Raw genomic sequence first — 17,318 nt, 5'->3', positions numbered from 1 at the left:
ACTTCGTACCTTACAACTCAGGCAAGAACTCTTTCTTTGACTGATCCATCTTGAACACCTTCAAGATCACGTCAAGGTATGTGCTCATTTGAAAGTATTATTAAGCATTTTGATCTATCTTATAGATCTTGACGCGTATTCTTCAAGTAGCCTAATCTAGGTTTTCCATTGAAAACCACTTTTCAAATAACCTTATATGCTTTCTAGAAATTCTACATCATTTCTGATCAACAATATGTTTACAACATATACTTATCAGAAATTCTATAGTGCTCCCACTCACTTCTTTGGAAATACAAGTTTCTCATAAACTTTGTATAGACCTAAAATCTTTGATCATCTCATCAAAGCGCAGATTCCAACTCCGAGATGCTTACTCCAGTCCTTAGAAGGATTGCTGGAGCCAGCATACCTTTTAGCATCCTTAGGATCGACAAAAACTTTCTGATTGTATCACATACAACCTTTCCATACGAAGACTGGTAAGGAAACTCATTTTGACATCCATCTGCCAGATTTCATAAATGCAGCTAATGCTAACATGAATCCGACGGACTTAAGCATCACTACGGATGAGAAAATCTCATCGTAGTCAACTCCTTGAACTTGTGAAAAAACTCTTCACCACAAGTCGAGCTTCATAGACGGTGACATTACCGTCCACGTCCGTCTTCTTCTTAAAGATCCATTTATCTCAATGGCTTGCCGATCATCGGGCAAGTCCACAAAAGTCCATGCTTTGTTCTGATACATGGATCCTATCTCGGATTTCATGGCTTCTAACCATTTGTTGGAATATGGGCCCACCATTGCTTCTCCATAGCTCGTAGGTTCATTGTTGTCTAGCAACATGACCTTCAAGACAGGATTAATGTACCACTCTGAAGTAGTACGCATCCTTGTCACCCTACGAGGTACGGTAGAGACTTGATCCGAAGCTTCATGATCACTATCATAAGCTTCCACTTCAATTGGTGTAGGTGCCACAGGAACAACTTCCTATGCCCTGCTACACACTAGTTGAAGTGATGGTTCAATAACCTCATCAAGTCTCTACCATCCTCCCACTCAATTCTCGAGTCAAACCTTTCCTCGAGAAAGGACCCGATTCAAGAAACAATCCCTATTGCTTTTGGATCTGAATTAGGAGGTATACCCAACTATTTTGGGTGTCCTATGAAGATGCATTTTATCCGCTTTGGGTTTGAGCTTATCAACCTGAAACTTTTTCACATAAGCGTCGCAACCCCAAACTTTTAAGAAACGACAACTTAGGTTTCTCCAAACCATAGTTCAAACGGTGTCGTCTCAACGGAATTACGTGGTGCCCTATTTAAAGTGAATGTGGTTGACTCTAATGCCTAACCCATGAACGATAGTGGTAATTCGACAAGAGACATCATGGTACGCACCATATCCAATAGGGTGCAACTATGATGTTCGGACACACCATCACACTATGGTGTTCCAGGTGGTATTAATTGTGAAACCATTTCCACAATGCCTTAATTGCGTGCCAAAGCTTGTAACTCAGATACTCATCTCTATAATAATATCATAGACATTTTATCCTCTTGTCACAATGATCTTCAACTTCACTCTGAAATTACTTGAACCATTCAATAATTCAGACTTGTGTTTCATCAAGTAAATATACTCAACATCTACTTGAATCATCTGTGAAGTAAGAACATAATGATATTCACTGCATGCCTCATCACTCATTGGACTGCACACATCAAAATGTGTTACTTCCAACAAGTTGCTATCTTGTTCCATCTTACTGAAAACGAGGCTTTTCAGTCATCTTGCCCATGCATATCTCAAGTGATTCAAAATCAAGTGAGTCCAAACGATCCATTTGCATGGAGTTTCTTCATGCGTATACACCAATAGACATGGTTCGCATGTCTCAAACTTTTCAAAAACGAGTGAGTCCAAAGATCCATCAACATGGAGCTTGTTCATGCGTTTTATACCAATATGACTTACATGGCAGTGCCACAAGTAAGTGGTACTATCATTACTATCTTATATCTTTTGGCATGAAAATGTGTATCACTACGATCGAGATTCAATAAACCATTCCTTTAGGTGCAAGACCATTGAAGGTATTATTCAAATAAATAGAGTAACCATTATTCTCCTTAAATGAATAACCGTATTGCGATAGACATAATCCAATCATGTCTATGCTCAACGCAAACACCAAATGACAATTATTACGGTTTAATACTAATCTTCATGGTAGAGGGAGCGTGCGATGTTTGATCACATCAAACTTGGAAACACTTCCAAGACATATCGTCAGCTCACCTTTAGCTAGTCTCCGTTTATTCCATACCTTTTATTTCGAGTTACTAACACTTAGCAACCGAACCGGTATCTTAATACCCTGGTGCTACTAGGAGTACTAATAAAATACACATTAACATAATGTATATCCAATATACTTCTATCGACCTTTCCAGCCTTATCATCTACCAAGTATCTAGGGTAATTCCGTTCTAGTGACTGTTCCCCTTATCAAAGAAGCACTTAGTCTCGGGTTTGGGTTCAACCTTGGGTTTCTTCACTAGAGCAGCAACTGATTTGCCGTTTCATGAAGTATCCCTTCTTGCCCTTGCCCTTCTTGAAACTAGTGGTTTCACCAACCATCAACAATTGATGCTCCTTCTTGATTTCTACTTTCGCGGTGTCAAACATCACGAATATCTCAAGGATCATCATATCTATCCCTGATATGTTATAGTTCATCACGAACCTCTAGCAGCTTGGTGGCAATGACGTTGGAGAAACATCACTATCTCATCTGGAAGATCAACTCCCACTCAAGTGATTGTTGTACTCAGACAATCTGAGCACAAGCTCAATGATTGAGCTTTTCTCCCTTAGTTTGCAGGCTAAGAAAATCGTCGGAGGTCTCATACCTATTGATGTGGGCACGAGCCTGAAATCCCAATTTCAGTCCTCGAAACATCTCATATGTTCCGCGATGTTTCGAAAATGTCTTTGGTGCCTCAACTCTAAACCGTTTAACTGAACTATCACGTAGTTATCAAAACGTGTATGTCCGATGTTCGCAACATCCACAGACGACGTTTGGGGTTCAACACACTGAGTGGTGCATTAAGGACATAAGCTTTCTATTGCCCGCATAATCGCTACTGTCAACTTTCAACTATATTTTCTCTAGGAACGTATTTAAATAGTGGAACTAAAGCGCGAGCTGGTGACATAATTTACAAAGATCTTTTGACTATGTTCAGGATAATTAAGTTCATCTTATTAACTCCCACTCAGATAGACATCCCTCTAGTCATCTAAATGATTACATGATCCGAGTCAACTAGTCTGTGTTCGATCATCACGTGAGACGGACTAGTCATCATCGGTGAACATCTTCATGTTGATCGTATCTACTATACGACTCATGCTCGACCTTTCGGTCTCTTGTGTTCCGAGGCCATGTCTGTACATGCTAGGCTCGTCAAGTTAACCTAAGTGTTCCGCGTGTGTAAATCTGGCTTACACCCGTTGTACGTGAACGTAAGAATCTATCACACCCGATCATCACGTGGTGCTTCGAAACGACGAACTTTCGCAACGGTGCACAGTTAGGGGGAACACTTTCTTGAAATTTTAATGAGGGATCATCTTATTTACTACTGTCATTCTAAGCAAATAAGATGTATAAACATGATAAACATCACATGCAATCAAATAGTGACATGATATGGCCAATATCATATTGCTCCTTTTGATCTCCATCTTCGGGGCTCCATGATCATCATCGTCACCGGCATGACACCATGATCTCCCTCATCATGATCTCCATCATCGTGTCTCCATGAAGTTGTCTCACCAACTTATTACTTCTACTACTATGGCTACCGGTTAGCAATAAAGTAAAGTAATTACATGGCGTTGTTCAATGACACACAGGTCATACAATAAATAAAGACAACTCCTATGGCTCCTGCCGGTTGTCATACTCATCGACATGCAAGTCGTGATTCCTATTACAAGAACATGATCAATCTCATACATCACATATCATTCATCACATTCTTCTTGGCCATATCACATCACATAGCATACCCTGCAAAAACAAGTTAGACGTCCTCTAATTGTTGTTTGCATGTTTTACGTGGCTGCTATGGGTTTCCAGCAAGAACATTTCTTACCTACGCAAAACCACAACTTGATATGCCAATTGCTATTTACCCTTCATAAGGACCCTTTTCATCGAATCCGTTCCGACTAAAGTGGGAGAGACTGGCACCCGCTAGCCACCTTATGCACCAAGTGCATGTTAGTCGGTGGAACCTGTCTCACGTAAGTGTACGTGTAAGGTCGGTCCGGGCCGCTTCATCCCACAATACCGTCGAAACAAGATTGGACTAGTAATGGTAAGCATATTGAACAAAATCAACGCCCACAACTACTTTGTGTTCTACTCGTGCAAAGAATCTACGCAATAGACCTAGCTCATGATGCCACTGTTGGGGAACGTAGCAGAAATTCAAAATTTTCCTACGTGTCACCAAGATCTATCTATGGAGAAACCAGCAACGAGGGGAAGGAGAGTGCATCTACATACCCTTGTAGATCGCTAAGCGGAAGCGTTCAAGAGAACGGGGTTGAAGGAGTCGTACTCCTCGTGATCCAAATCACCGGAGATCCTAGTGCCGAACGGACGGCACCTCCGCGTTCAACACACTTACAGCACGGTGACGTCTCCCATGCCTTAATCCAGCAAGGGGAGAGGGAGAGGTTGAGGAAGACTCCATCCAGCAGCAGCACAATGGCGTGGTGGTGATGGAGGAGCGTGGCAATCCTGCAGGGCTTCGCCAAGCACCGCGGAAGAGGAGGAGAACTTGGGAGAGGGGGAGGGCTGCGCCAGAACTTGTGGTGCGGCTGCCCTCCCACCCCCACATATATATAGGGGCAAGGGAGAGGGGGGCCGGCCCCCTCAGATCTAATCTGAGGAGGGGGCGGCGGCCAAGGGGGGGAGGAGGGCCTCCCAAGTCAAGTGGAGGCCCTCCCCCTTAGGGTTTTCCCCCTCCCATGCGCATGGGCCTTGGGAGGGCTGGTGCCCCTGGCCCATTAAGGCTAGGGCGCCCACCTACAGCCCATGCTGCTGTATTGGACGTGGTGGAACAATTTCCGGACCTCCGGAATCCTCCGGAACCTTCTGGAAGCTTCCCGGTACAATACCGGAAAAACCCGAACTTTTCCCGGAACCCGAACAACAACTTTCCATATATAAATATTTACCTCCGGACCATTCCGGAACTCCTCGTGACGTCCGGGATCTCATCCGGGACTCCGAACAACATTCGGTAACCACATACAAACTTCCTTTATAACCCTAGCGTCATCGAACCTTAAGTGTGTAGACCCTACGGGTTCGGGAACCATGCAGACATGACCGAGACGTTCTCCGGTCAATAACCAACAGCGGGATCTGGATACCCATGTTGGCTCCCACATGTTCCACGATGATCTCATCGGATGAACCACGATGTCAAGGACTCAATCGATCCCGTATACAATTCCCTTTGTCTAACGGTATTGTACTTGCCCGAGATTCGATCGTCGGTATACCGATACCTTGTTCAATCTCGTTACCGGCAAGTCTCTTTACTCGTTCCGTAACACATCATCCCGTGATCAACCCCTTGGTCACATTGTGCACATTATGATGATGTCCTACTGAGTGGGCCCAGAGATACCTCTCCGTTTACACGGAGTGGCAAATCCCAGTCTCGATTCAAGCCAACCCAACAGACACTTTCGGAGATACCTGTAGTGCACCTTTATAGCCACCCAGTTACGTTGTGACGTTTGGTACACCCAAAGCATTCCTACGGTATACGGGAGTTGCACAATCTCATGGTCTAAGGAAAAGATACTTGACATTAGAAAAGCTATAGCATACGAACTACGATCTTTGTGCTAGGCTTAGGATTGGGTCTTGTCCATCACATCATTCTCCTAATGATGTGATCCCTTTATCAACGGCATCCAATGTCCATGGTCAGGAAAACGTAACCATCTATTGGTCAACGAGCTAGTCAACTAGAGGCTTACTAGGGACATGGTGTTGTCTATGTACCCACACATGTATCTGAGTTTCCTATCAATACAATTATAGCATGGATAATAAACGATTATCATGAACAAGGAAATATAATAATAATAACTAATTTATTATTGCCTCTAGGGCATATTTCCAACAGTAAATGGGCTATATGCGAACAGACCGTTAACAGGCTTTCTGTGGGCTAGCCCGCCACCTTTTGACCAAGTCAAACGGGCCGTCCTTTTCACAGGAATGGGCCTCTGTTGGGCCGTGCCACGTGTCGACGTATCATAGGCCTTAGGTCCAATGAGTGGATGACATCTGTCCCAACGGTGAGCCGACACGTGTTTCCTCCAGCCAAAGATCATTTTACATGTGGGAAAATCCCCATTGGTCGGGGCTGTTAACGGGTTATCAAATCCAAAACCAGACTCGATAGCTTAACAGGGGTTCCATTATAGTGGAAGCCACATGTCGGTCACCCTTGACGAAAGCACTTCTATGACGCGTGATTTATCGTCATGGAAGTGGACACTTCCATGATGATAATTTTGGTAATGTCATGGAACACTTCTACGACAACACAGGTATGACCAGGGACGGATTCAGGGGGGACAAGGGGGGGCGAGACCCCCCCCCTAACAATCGCGTGTTACCTTAATAGCAATTAGTCTGTTGCTAATTTTTCTCGCTAGGCAACTGCCCGTGACGTGCTTCGCCCCCCTATGCCAAAGCCCATGTACTGTTGTCACATGTGATTGCAGGCCAAAGGCCCAAATTCCAGGAAGAGAGAAAAAGAAAAGTAGCCCACCATGGAAGAGTCACGCTAGGAAGCAGTACGCATGGATCAGCCGTTCATGTCTCCTCTAATCTAAACCTAATTGCTTGGTTCCAACCTGCTAAAAAAATGAAACTGCTCCTGCGATGAACCTGCCGCCGGCCATCTGCTAGATCTTCTACCAAATCTCTCAGTCGAGAAGGGAAGATGACAATAAAGCGTCATTGTCGATCCAACAACGCAATCCTGCCGGCCGGGCGCACAGATGAGCAACCAAACGGGGAAAAAGGTTAGTCTTTATTTTTTAGAATTAGATTAGGTTGTCTTTCAAACCGTAGAAAGTGTCAATTATCTCACACGATCTGGTCTCAAATTCCTAATATCGCCACCGCCGCCCTATTGTTGCCATCAGCCACCACCAGGAAACACTATTATTTTTTATCGTTCTATCTCCTCTGCATCCAAACTCGAGCAAACGATGATACTGTGATGGCCGTTGTTGATCTCTGTTGCCGGCTTGCCATAAGCGCGACATCTTTGATGGCAGCAATGGATCGTTTCTTGAGGTATAAATGTAGTAACTTTTTTTACATTAACATATTATTAATATGGTCTGATACGGCAATCCCTAATGCTTTAGTTAGTAGCATATGTAGTTACATGTGTTTACTTGGTGAAAAATAGAAAGAATAGAACACATTGCACTTTTCAAATCATTTCCTTGAAGTTTGAACACTTTGCACTAAAAATCAGAAATCAAGTTGCCAATCGTATGATTATATAGGTAATTCTATAGCTGAATTTACACTGACAGTTGCAAGATATGTGTTATTTTCTCATACATCAATTAGTATATTTTTGCTATTACAAAATATACAATGTGATTTTATATGAGACGATATATATACTAAAGTGTGTGCAAGTTATCTCTTTGGCCCCCCCTATGTTCAAATCCTGGCTCCGTCCCTGGGTATGACTATCTTGATTCTGTCATAAAATCGTCATGGATGTACATGCATGACATAAAACGTGACCTATTATGACAAACACGTATCATCACGGAAGTGTATTTTTTTTTGTAGTGCTAACACAATCGTTAGAATGCGGTAGTATAATGTCTTGTTAGTCTACTGCATTTGATTGCTGCATTTGTTTGTTGCATAGCATGCATATAGATTATTATCTGGTCACTAATAGTTGATCTGGTGACTGTAGGTGGTATCGGTATCTATCCATTACCCGCACCCTCCTTCTTAGCATGCTTGTCCTTCGGTGTTCGGCATCATCTCTGTCCCAGCAAAGTGATGCCCTGGTACCAAGTGTTCCAGACACCATTTGCAGGAGTTATGCCCAAGTATCGCGTCGATATCTTTTCGCCACCCACCCATATCGTTTTGGTGATAGACTTGTATCTATCCCGAATCGTGCCCTCCATCTCGTCCCTTTGGCAACCCTTCCTGATCTTTGTTATCAGAAAAAGGGCAATGCCATCAAGCTTTGCTTTTCCACCTCCATCCTACCCTGTTAATCCATTCTTTGGACATGTACGGTTCCCATCGTACGCTTTATGATGATGTGGTTGTAACCTCCATGTTCCACCCCATGATCACCAAGTCCGTCCTCGCCTCTATGTCCGTCCAGATGCAACCGGTGTCCCGCCAGCACTTGGTGTAGCATAGATTACGCCAACTCCTTCCACACATCACATCGATTCACTTTCATGCACCCCGCCACAGCATATCCTGCGAGATTTGTGTGCTTAGGTATGCATGCATATTATTGTTGTGAGTAGCAGTAGTACGTGATGTTGCTTGATTATTTATATTATTTGTATGTTTGTGTGCTTTTGTTTTTGTGGTTTCTTTTGCTTCTTTCTTTGGGCCTTCGATGTTACGTATTTTCCCCTTATTAAAGTTGCTCGTCAACCGACACCAGGCCCGAAGATTCAGCAAGGAGTTCAAATGTTTGGAAACTCAGCTAAACGGAATGAAGTTATCAGCCGACTGCAGTGAAATTGGGAATATCTCGTCTGAATGCGAAAGAAGTCCTGGATGGACTGTCAGTATCAAGTTTCCATTATCGTGCACTCCTGACAACAATACGGATAATCAAGTTTGCCTCAGTGGGCACTCTTCATAGCAGAAATGATCAAATCAGCAAGAAGATAAATTATGTTCAAGATCAACAGTATATTATCAGTCAAAGGTATGGCTCTTATGCAAGGTTTGATTCATCTATGAGGATGATTTTGAAACATGCTATACTTGGAAGAAAGCAAGAGTGTGCCATGTATTCAATACTCAGAAAGGAGGATAGTCCAGCAAACCTCGCTTCATACAAGTAATCAACGGCAGAAATATTAACGTGGTATATATTTGTGGTAAACGGTCCGCGTATCACAATGACAAGCTTCTGTTGTAGGCAACCTAGTCTTCCCTCGCAAGCTACTAGAGAAGCTTCCAAGGCAGGATTCCTCTATCTTCCTCGGTATGATACATGGATGACTTCCCGTGCAAGGTACTCTGTCTTCTTCGGTACACAACTGCAACAGTTTCTGGCATAAGGTACCGAGTCCTTCCCCAACAAGTCTTTAAGGGGGGAAGCCTCTGAGGTACGGTAACTAGTCTTCCTCAGCAAGATACTAATGAAAGCCTCGAGCGCAAGCCATCCAATTTCCCTTCAATACGTTATTGGTACAAGATATTACAATGTGAATTGGCAGTATATGGCAGTGCATCCCAAGAACCAGATCGGCAACAGTTGTGTTAGAAGCAAGAATCAGTCAGAATACAAGTCTGCCTCGGGAATCAAATCTCATGCTACCACGTTCTTGAAAGTCAGTGGTACGATGGTGAAGTCAAGGTGAGAATTCGGAAATCTCACGAGTCATGCAAGAATAAGAAAGTCGGTTATATACCTCAGTGGTGATGCAAGAACCGACAAGTTTTGGAGAAAGACAACATGGGACAGCAAATTTTGACAGTACTCAGCAAGGCCAGTTTCCTCATACTAGGCAAAGTGATATCATTAACTCATGGCACCAGTTGGTATGCTTTACAGCAAAAATGAGCTAGATGCAAGTACGTGTGAACCTGGGATAGTCCCTAACACATGATACATGAAAGAGGATAAGTAACGATTGCCGAAATATCGCACCCGACAGTACCTAGGGTTACTTGTAGAAGCAATATGACCAAGCTCTTTCACCAAAGAATCCAGACAAGAAAACTATATTGAAGGAGCAAGACCGGCAATATAGGTATGATAATTGTTGCATGCCCCACATGGTGCAGATACCCCGGACAGTCCGAATCAGTAACGATCACCAGGAATATTCACCTAAGGGTCTACTCAATTTTGGTAAGGACCTCATATCAAGGAAAAACCCGCTCAGTTAACAGTATATGCTCAGGTTTGTCAGTACCGAATATCTGGGTTTGTGAAGTCAGACCAAAGGACAATTCAACAGTTTGACTCCAGCAACTATGGAAAAGAATCACACAACCTACTATCCCCATGTACATACCGACAGAATGAGCAATCAGAATGTGAATAAAAGTCTTGAAGCAAGTGCCCTCCCTCATGTGAGTCATCAGAGGATAGACTGTCATTAACAAAATTCTTCTGTCGAACCATCGTCAGCCAAATCTACAGAAACTATCATATAAGGTCATACCCCTTATGCTAGCCATGGCAGGCGAAAATCAAATATTTGGTACAGATCTGATACTCAAGATAGTGGAGCCAATCAAGATGATTCAGAAACTCCTGCGAGAAGTCAGAATCCGTCGGGAGAACGGTTATGATTCATATCATTGTTTTGAACCCAAAGGACTCACAATTAATTGAGAAACCCAGTGTAAGGAGTAAAAGCCTGGGTGACCTCCAGGAAAATATGTTTACAACCTCATAAAAGGTTGTCTGTGTTGGATGACACATCCATCGGAAACCATTCTCGGATTTGTGAGACGGGCATATATTTTAGTCATGATAATCTAGCACACTCAGCTGAGTCAGCAAATATGAAAATAATTGGAGCCAGTATAAGCATGAACCAGTAAGGTAACATCTGTCAGCATGTGAATATGGTAGAGATCACCCCCAGAGCCAGACAGACAATCATATGAAATTCAGTGGGAACAATCAATAAAGAAAAAAGGATACTCGAGTTGGAACGGTTTCCTTAAGACAGTATATTCATATTTGTTCCCTGAGCAAACAAATCTCGAGGACGAGATTTCTTTATGGGGGTAAGGTTTATCACATCCTGATTTTTGGCCTTTTCTTTTTTTCTTTTGATTTTTTGAGTATTTTTCTTGAGTTTTCATTTTCCGTGGCTATGTGGTCTAGAAGCTTAAGAAGATGACCTCTTCTTTCCTTCCAGAGTGGCTTGCCATCCCCAAATCCATCCCAAGACCTCGCCATTTCCATCTTGGACAAACCTCAATATACTTTTTGCTAGGGAATATTCCTTTTTCTATTAAAGGAATAACCCTATTTGCCCTAGGTTGTGAAGCAACCTATATCTCCATCATTCCTAAAATTCCCAAATAATTATCATAAATTGTTTGGGTCATATCTTCATCAAATATGGCAAAGCTTTTCATTGTCATGTTCAAAAATAATCCTCAAATAATTATTTTCCTATTCTGCCTTAAATGGCACATTGTAAAGAAAGTGCAATTTATATTTGCTCAATTGACTCCAAACTTTTTGGACACCTTTTTTCCTATCCATATCATTGCCTTGTGCCAAATTATAACTTCATTTTCCTAGTGAATCTTCATCAGTAATGTTTCCAAGTTCATGTTTTAGGGAAGCCCTTGTGAAGGAATTACTAGCTAGGGTTATTCAAATGATTTGAAATTTTGCACACTCCTTCACATGCTCATATCATAACCCCCCTCCCATTTTCAACTCCATCCCTTCATGTATGTGAGCACAGGATCAAATATTTGTTTCTGGAAATAATTTCAGGTTATGAAGCAAGTATAACTTATATTGCTTCATTAATTCAGAAAAAATACCAGATCATGCTCCTATCCATATACCATATCTCCACCAAATTTGGGGCCATTTACTTAAGCCATTTTATCTCCAAAATTATTGCATGTTTCTAGACAGAGCAGATGTTTGTGAAGCAAGTACCATTTTGGCAAGTCCATCTGGTATGAAATTTTTATAGAACCTTCATATGGGCATATAAACCTTCCTTGCCAAATTTCAGCACAGGTTGCTTCTATGTGAGTGCATCATCATAATCTCATTTTTGGACCATATATGAGGTTACAAAGCAACCATGTTGTTTTGTGATCTATTTCCCCTCAAAACTCCCAGGATTATAGTCCTTCCCTAGATAAACCTCCCAGACAACTCATTTGGCCCTTAGCATCTCTAAGTTGATCATAGTGACTTGATCCAGTTTGCAACAACAAACTTTAGAGGATCATTACCACCTAACCATTGTGCCTTTGATTGTTTCACCACCTTAGTTGCAACCTACACTAGAAGGGCAACACCCTAGACATCATTTGCGAGTTGTTTGCCTCCCGTACATGCCAGTTTGGGTGGTGACCACCGTTTTGGCATGCACTGAGCGTGTCCAGAGCGTTGTTTTGCTCGGGCCCAGCTCGTAATCATCATTCCAGTGATGACGGGCATGTCTAGCATGTTCCCCGCATCCTTGTTGTCCCCTTGGACCCTTCTCCCCCTCCAGAAACCTCCTCGTTAGCGCTCGTCGCTGCATGCCCACGATAGCACTATAGCCGACCATCTCTGTTCGCGCGTCAGCCGCTTCCTCCACGTACCCGTTGGCTTCCTCTACCCTGTGAGCCTGCCCTCTGATCCCTGCGTCGCCTTCCGTCGACCGTGTTCACCCGCACACGCGTATGCGGCCATGCCCGAGACGTGGCCACGCGTCTGCGGTCACCCCCTCGCCCCCGCCTATAAATGGCCCTCCCCGAGCCCCACCCAAGCACCTCATCTCCTCCACCTATCTCCCTTACCACCGACTAGCTTCTTCCCCGAGCCGAAGAAGCCCTGCTCGCCGCCACGGCCATCATCGGCCTACGGCTAAATCCTCTTAATATCGAGCTCCTCCCTCCCTCCCTCCTATCACCACCATTCAACCCAGCAGACTCTGGTGAAGCCTCTCTGCCCCTTTTTCCTCCCACTCTGGTGGTCCAGAACACTGTAGCCGAAGCCGCCGTCCGCTGCGGTGGCATCCTGATTGGCCGAGCGCTCCCCGGAGTCCATGCGGCAGCCCACATGAAGCTCGGCGCCTTCCTGAGCGTCCTGATGGCCGGAGTGTCACCGAAGACAGCCGGTGGCATCGGGGCCAGCGCCGGCCGCGCCCAGCCCCGCCCCTCTATCGCACCCGTCGGGAGGAAGAAGATGGAGGCGGTAAGAGAGAGAAGGCCTGGAGCGGGGCCAGCTTGTAAGGCTCTCAGGAGCTAACCTGGCCCACCTGCTGATGTGGCAAGTGGAAGTGTATTTCCCGTAATACGCTTTCCTATTCAGTAAGTGTACTCTTCAACTTCTTCAGTCAAGTTTACGCTTTCTCCTCGCAAAAACATATTTCTCAAAATGTGTTTTCTCTTTTTCAGCCCGGTGCTGAATCCTTTATTTTGTGAACGTATTTGTCAAAAAACAATAGTTTTTATTTGGTTTTCTGCCTAACGAACAAACGGCCGTATCTTTTTGCTTGAGACTCCGATCGAGGTCAAATCAACGCTCACTTCTTCGTCTCGTCGAGCCCGTTCTGTTCATGTCATTTTCACTATGGTTTGACATACTGTAAATGACCCTATTACCCTTGCCCCTAATCAGCCCCCTCTGAGAGAGAATCTTTTCTAGCGAATCTTTCCGCGGCTTCACCACACTTTTTCCCGGAGCCTTCTTCGTCCTCAGGCAAGCCACAACACCCGCTTGCATGATATGCATGAAGTAGCCATGGTTTTCTACTTAAACATTTAAAAAGTGCATGTTTGTTTGCAACTGTTACCGTTGTTTCGATACTGCTTATAGTTTCATGTTCACCTTTGTGCTATGTTTCGGTACATCTAGTTATCATGTGTTCTTGCTAGTATTATGTCCATATGTTAGTAGTACATGTTGGTTTCGGTCGGTGCATGACTATCCTCGGTTACCGAGTATCATTGAAATGCATGTTACTTTACTTCTAGCTAGCTATATGCTTACTTGGTAGTAGCTTGGTTGTGTTCTTGCATGGTATTTGGTTCCGATGCTAGTGGTCATACTATGAGTAGTGTTACGATTCTGATTTTCATGCTAGTCAGTATACCATGCTCATTTGGAGGAATGACTTATTGTTGTTGATATGTTAAGTAGTGATGTTGCACATCCATGCTTATGTTGATATCATGCTCATGCATTGTAGTTGCATCATGTTATGTTAATATGGCTTTGCATATTGCATTCAAGTTTAACTGGATAATAATGAACTTGAACAACTGTTGGCCGAGTCATGGTGCCACCAAATCGAGCTGACCAGTGCAACCACACTTGCCTTATGGGGGGGTCCTAACTGGGTCTATTGACATGCCTATCGCTGGTGCCTCAAAAGAGGGAAGGTTGTGGGGGCGCGCTACCCTGATCAGGTAGGCGGACATAAGCCGTGTGTGCCCGTTGTTTTTGTTGTTGTTGTTGTTGTTGTTGTTGTTGTTGTTATTGTTGTTGTTGTTGTTGTTGTTGTTGTTGTTGTATGGATCCACGGGGTGTGTACATTTAATGATGTATATCCCTCAAGTGTGCGGTTTATCCGAACACTAGTAGAAATCGCACAAAAAACGAAAAATACAGAAAATGGGGTGAGAAGGAGAGAAGAAAAGGCGAAAAAAGTTATGCATAGAATCTTCGAAGTCGAGCCGCGTTCCATGGGTTTGGTTCCAAACGATTATCCGAAGCGTTGCAAAGGCGGTAGGCACCTCCAGTGAGAACTTCATCTATGATGAAGGGACCCTCCCATTTGGGCTTGAGCTTGTCCTTTTTCTTCTCTGGTAGGCGCAGGACGAGTTCACCGACATTGTAAGTCTTTGCCCGTACTTCCCTACTTTGATATCGCCGAGCCTGCTGTTGGTACGTAAAATGCGGAACAGGCCTTCGCGACATCGCGCTCCTCCTCCAAGCCATCCAGATCATCATGTCGATCGAGCTCGGCCTCTCTCTCTTCATACATGCGCACTCGAGGTGAGTCATGAATAATGTCGCAACGCAATACTGCCTCGGCACTGTACACCATGAAAAAGGGTGTGTATCCGGTCGTGCGATTGGGCGTGGTGCGCAGCCCCCAAAGTACGGAATCAAGTTCCTCAACACAGTGCTTGTCTGATTCATGCAGGGATCGCACTAGTCTGGGTTTAATGCCGCTCATTATCAAGCCGTTAGACCGTTTGACCTGACCGTTTGTCTGAGGGTGATATATAGAGGCATAATCGAGCTTGATGTCCAAATTAGGGCACCAGGTTTTCACCTCATCAGCCTTAAAGTTAGAACTGTTGTCAGTAATAATACTGTGCGGGACACCATAATGGTGTACTACACCGGATATGAAGTCTATAACTGGTCCGGCTTCGGCCGTTTTGACTGGTTTGGCTTCTATCCACGTAGTGAACTTGTCGACCATGAACAGTAGATATTTCTTCTTATGGCTTCCCCCTTTAACGGGTCCGACCATGTCAAGCCCCCAGACCGCGAGGGGCCACGTAATGGGGATTTTTCGTAAGGCAGTGGGCGACATATGGCTTTGATTTACGAAAAGCTGGCATCCAACACATCGCTGTACGAGGTATTGTGCATCTTCTTGGGCCATGGGCCAAAAGAAACCTGTATGGAAGGCCTTACTTACAAGGGCCTGAGCTGCGGCGTGATGGTCGTCGGTGTCAAAACCGGTGGATCTCGCGTAGGGGGTCCCGAGCTGTGCGTCTAAGGCTAATGTTAACAGGAGGCGGGGGACATAATGTTTACCCAGGTTCGGGCCCTCTCTATGGAGGTAATACCCTACTTCCTGCTTGATTAATCTTGATGAATATGAGTATTACAAGAGTTGATCTACCACGAGATCTTAATGGCTAAACCCTAGAAGCCTAGCCTATGAGATTATGATTGTTGTTGTCTCTACAGACTAAACCCTCTGGTTTATATAGACATCAGAGGGGGCTAGGGTTACACAAAGTTGGTTACAGAGAAAAGGAATCTACATATCTGAATCGCCAAGCTTTCGACGCAAAGGAGAGTCCCATCCGGACACGGGAAGAAGTCTTCTGTCTTGAATCTTCATAGCCCAACAGTCCGGCCCACGTATATAGTCCGGCTGTCCGAGGACCCCTTAATCTAGGACTCCCTCAGTAGCCCCTGAACCAGACTTCAATGACGATGAGTCTGGCAAGCAGATTGTCTTCGGCATTGCAAGGAGGGTTCCTCCTCCAAATACTTCAAAGTAGATTTTGAACACCAGAATCGTGTCCGGCTCTGCAAAACAAATTCCACACACCACCGTAGAGAGCATAATATTCCACGAGCCCAATCCGCTGACAACTTCTCGTAGCGTGACATCACACCACTGCCCAGTCATTATTTGAACCTTTTTTAGCCTGCCGCTCCGTATTTCGAGGTGTGGTTTTATTGGCACGTCTTGTCAAAGCAGAGATCGTGTCCCCTTATCACGGGATTCTCATCAATACGGGCATGGGTAACCCAACCGTGTCATCTGCACGGCGCTTGGGGAATAGGCGAATTTTAAGGCGAGTAGGGAGGCACATGACTTTTACTGCCTTTGTAAAGGGATAAGGATTCACCTTTTTTCACCCATGCCTTCTCCTTCCTCTGCCCATCCATTCTCGAGCTCCAGCGCCCAAGCTCTCGCCTTCTCTTCCCAAAAAAGCACTCCAATCATGTCTAGATCCGAAGCAGGAGGCAAGTGGATGGCCTCCTCCGTTAAGGAGAAGGACATCAAGAAGCTCCGGGGGGGCGGGTACTTGGCCCCGGAAATCGCTCACCATCTTCCGGCACAGATCGTCCCCACCCCGGAGCCCCAGGAGAGGGTGGTGTTCCTCACACACTTCGTCCGTGGGCTGGGATTCCCTCTCCACCCGTTCGTCCACGGACTCATGTTCTACTATGGGCTGGACTTCCATGATCTGGCCCCCAATTCCATCCTCAACATATCGGCATTTATTGTCGTGTGTGAGGCCTTACTCCGCATCCCACCTCACTTCGGGCTATGGCTGAAAACCTTCAATGTGAAGCCGAAGGTGGTGAGCGGCCAACAAGCAGAGTGCGGAGGCACCATGGTGGGCAAGATGCGCTATGTTACCTGGCCCGAAGGCTCCTTCGTGGAGACTGTCAAAGGATGGCAGTCGGGGTGGTTTTACATCACCGAGCCGCTCAGCACCAACTGGGCGGCGGCTCCCGCATTCCGGTCAGGAGTCCCGA

This window comes from Triticum aestivum, chromosome 7B (genome assembly GCF_018294505.1).
Source record: "Triticum aestivum cultivar Chinese Spring chromosome 7B, IWGSC CS RefSeq v2.1, whole genome shotgun sequence".
NCBI classification, from domain to species: Eukaryota; Viridiplantae; Streptophyta; class Magnoliopsida; order Poales; family Poaceae; genus Triticum; species Triticum aestivum.
Note: the sequence above shows the minus strand (reverse complement) of the source record.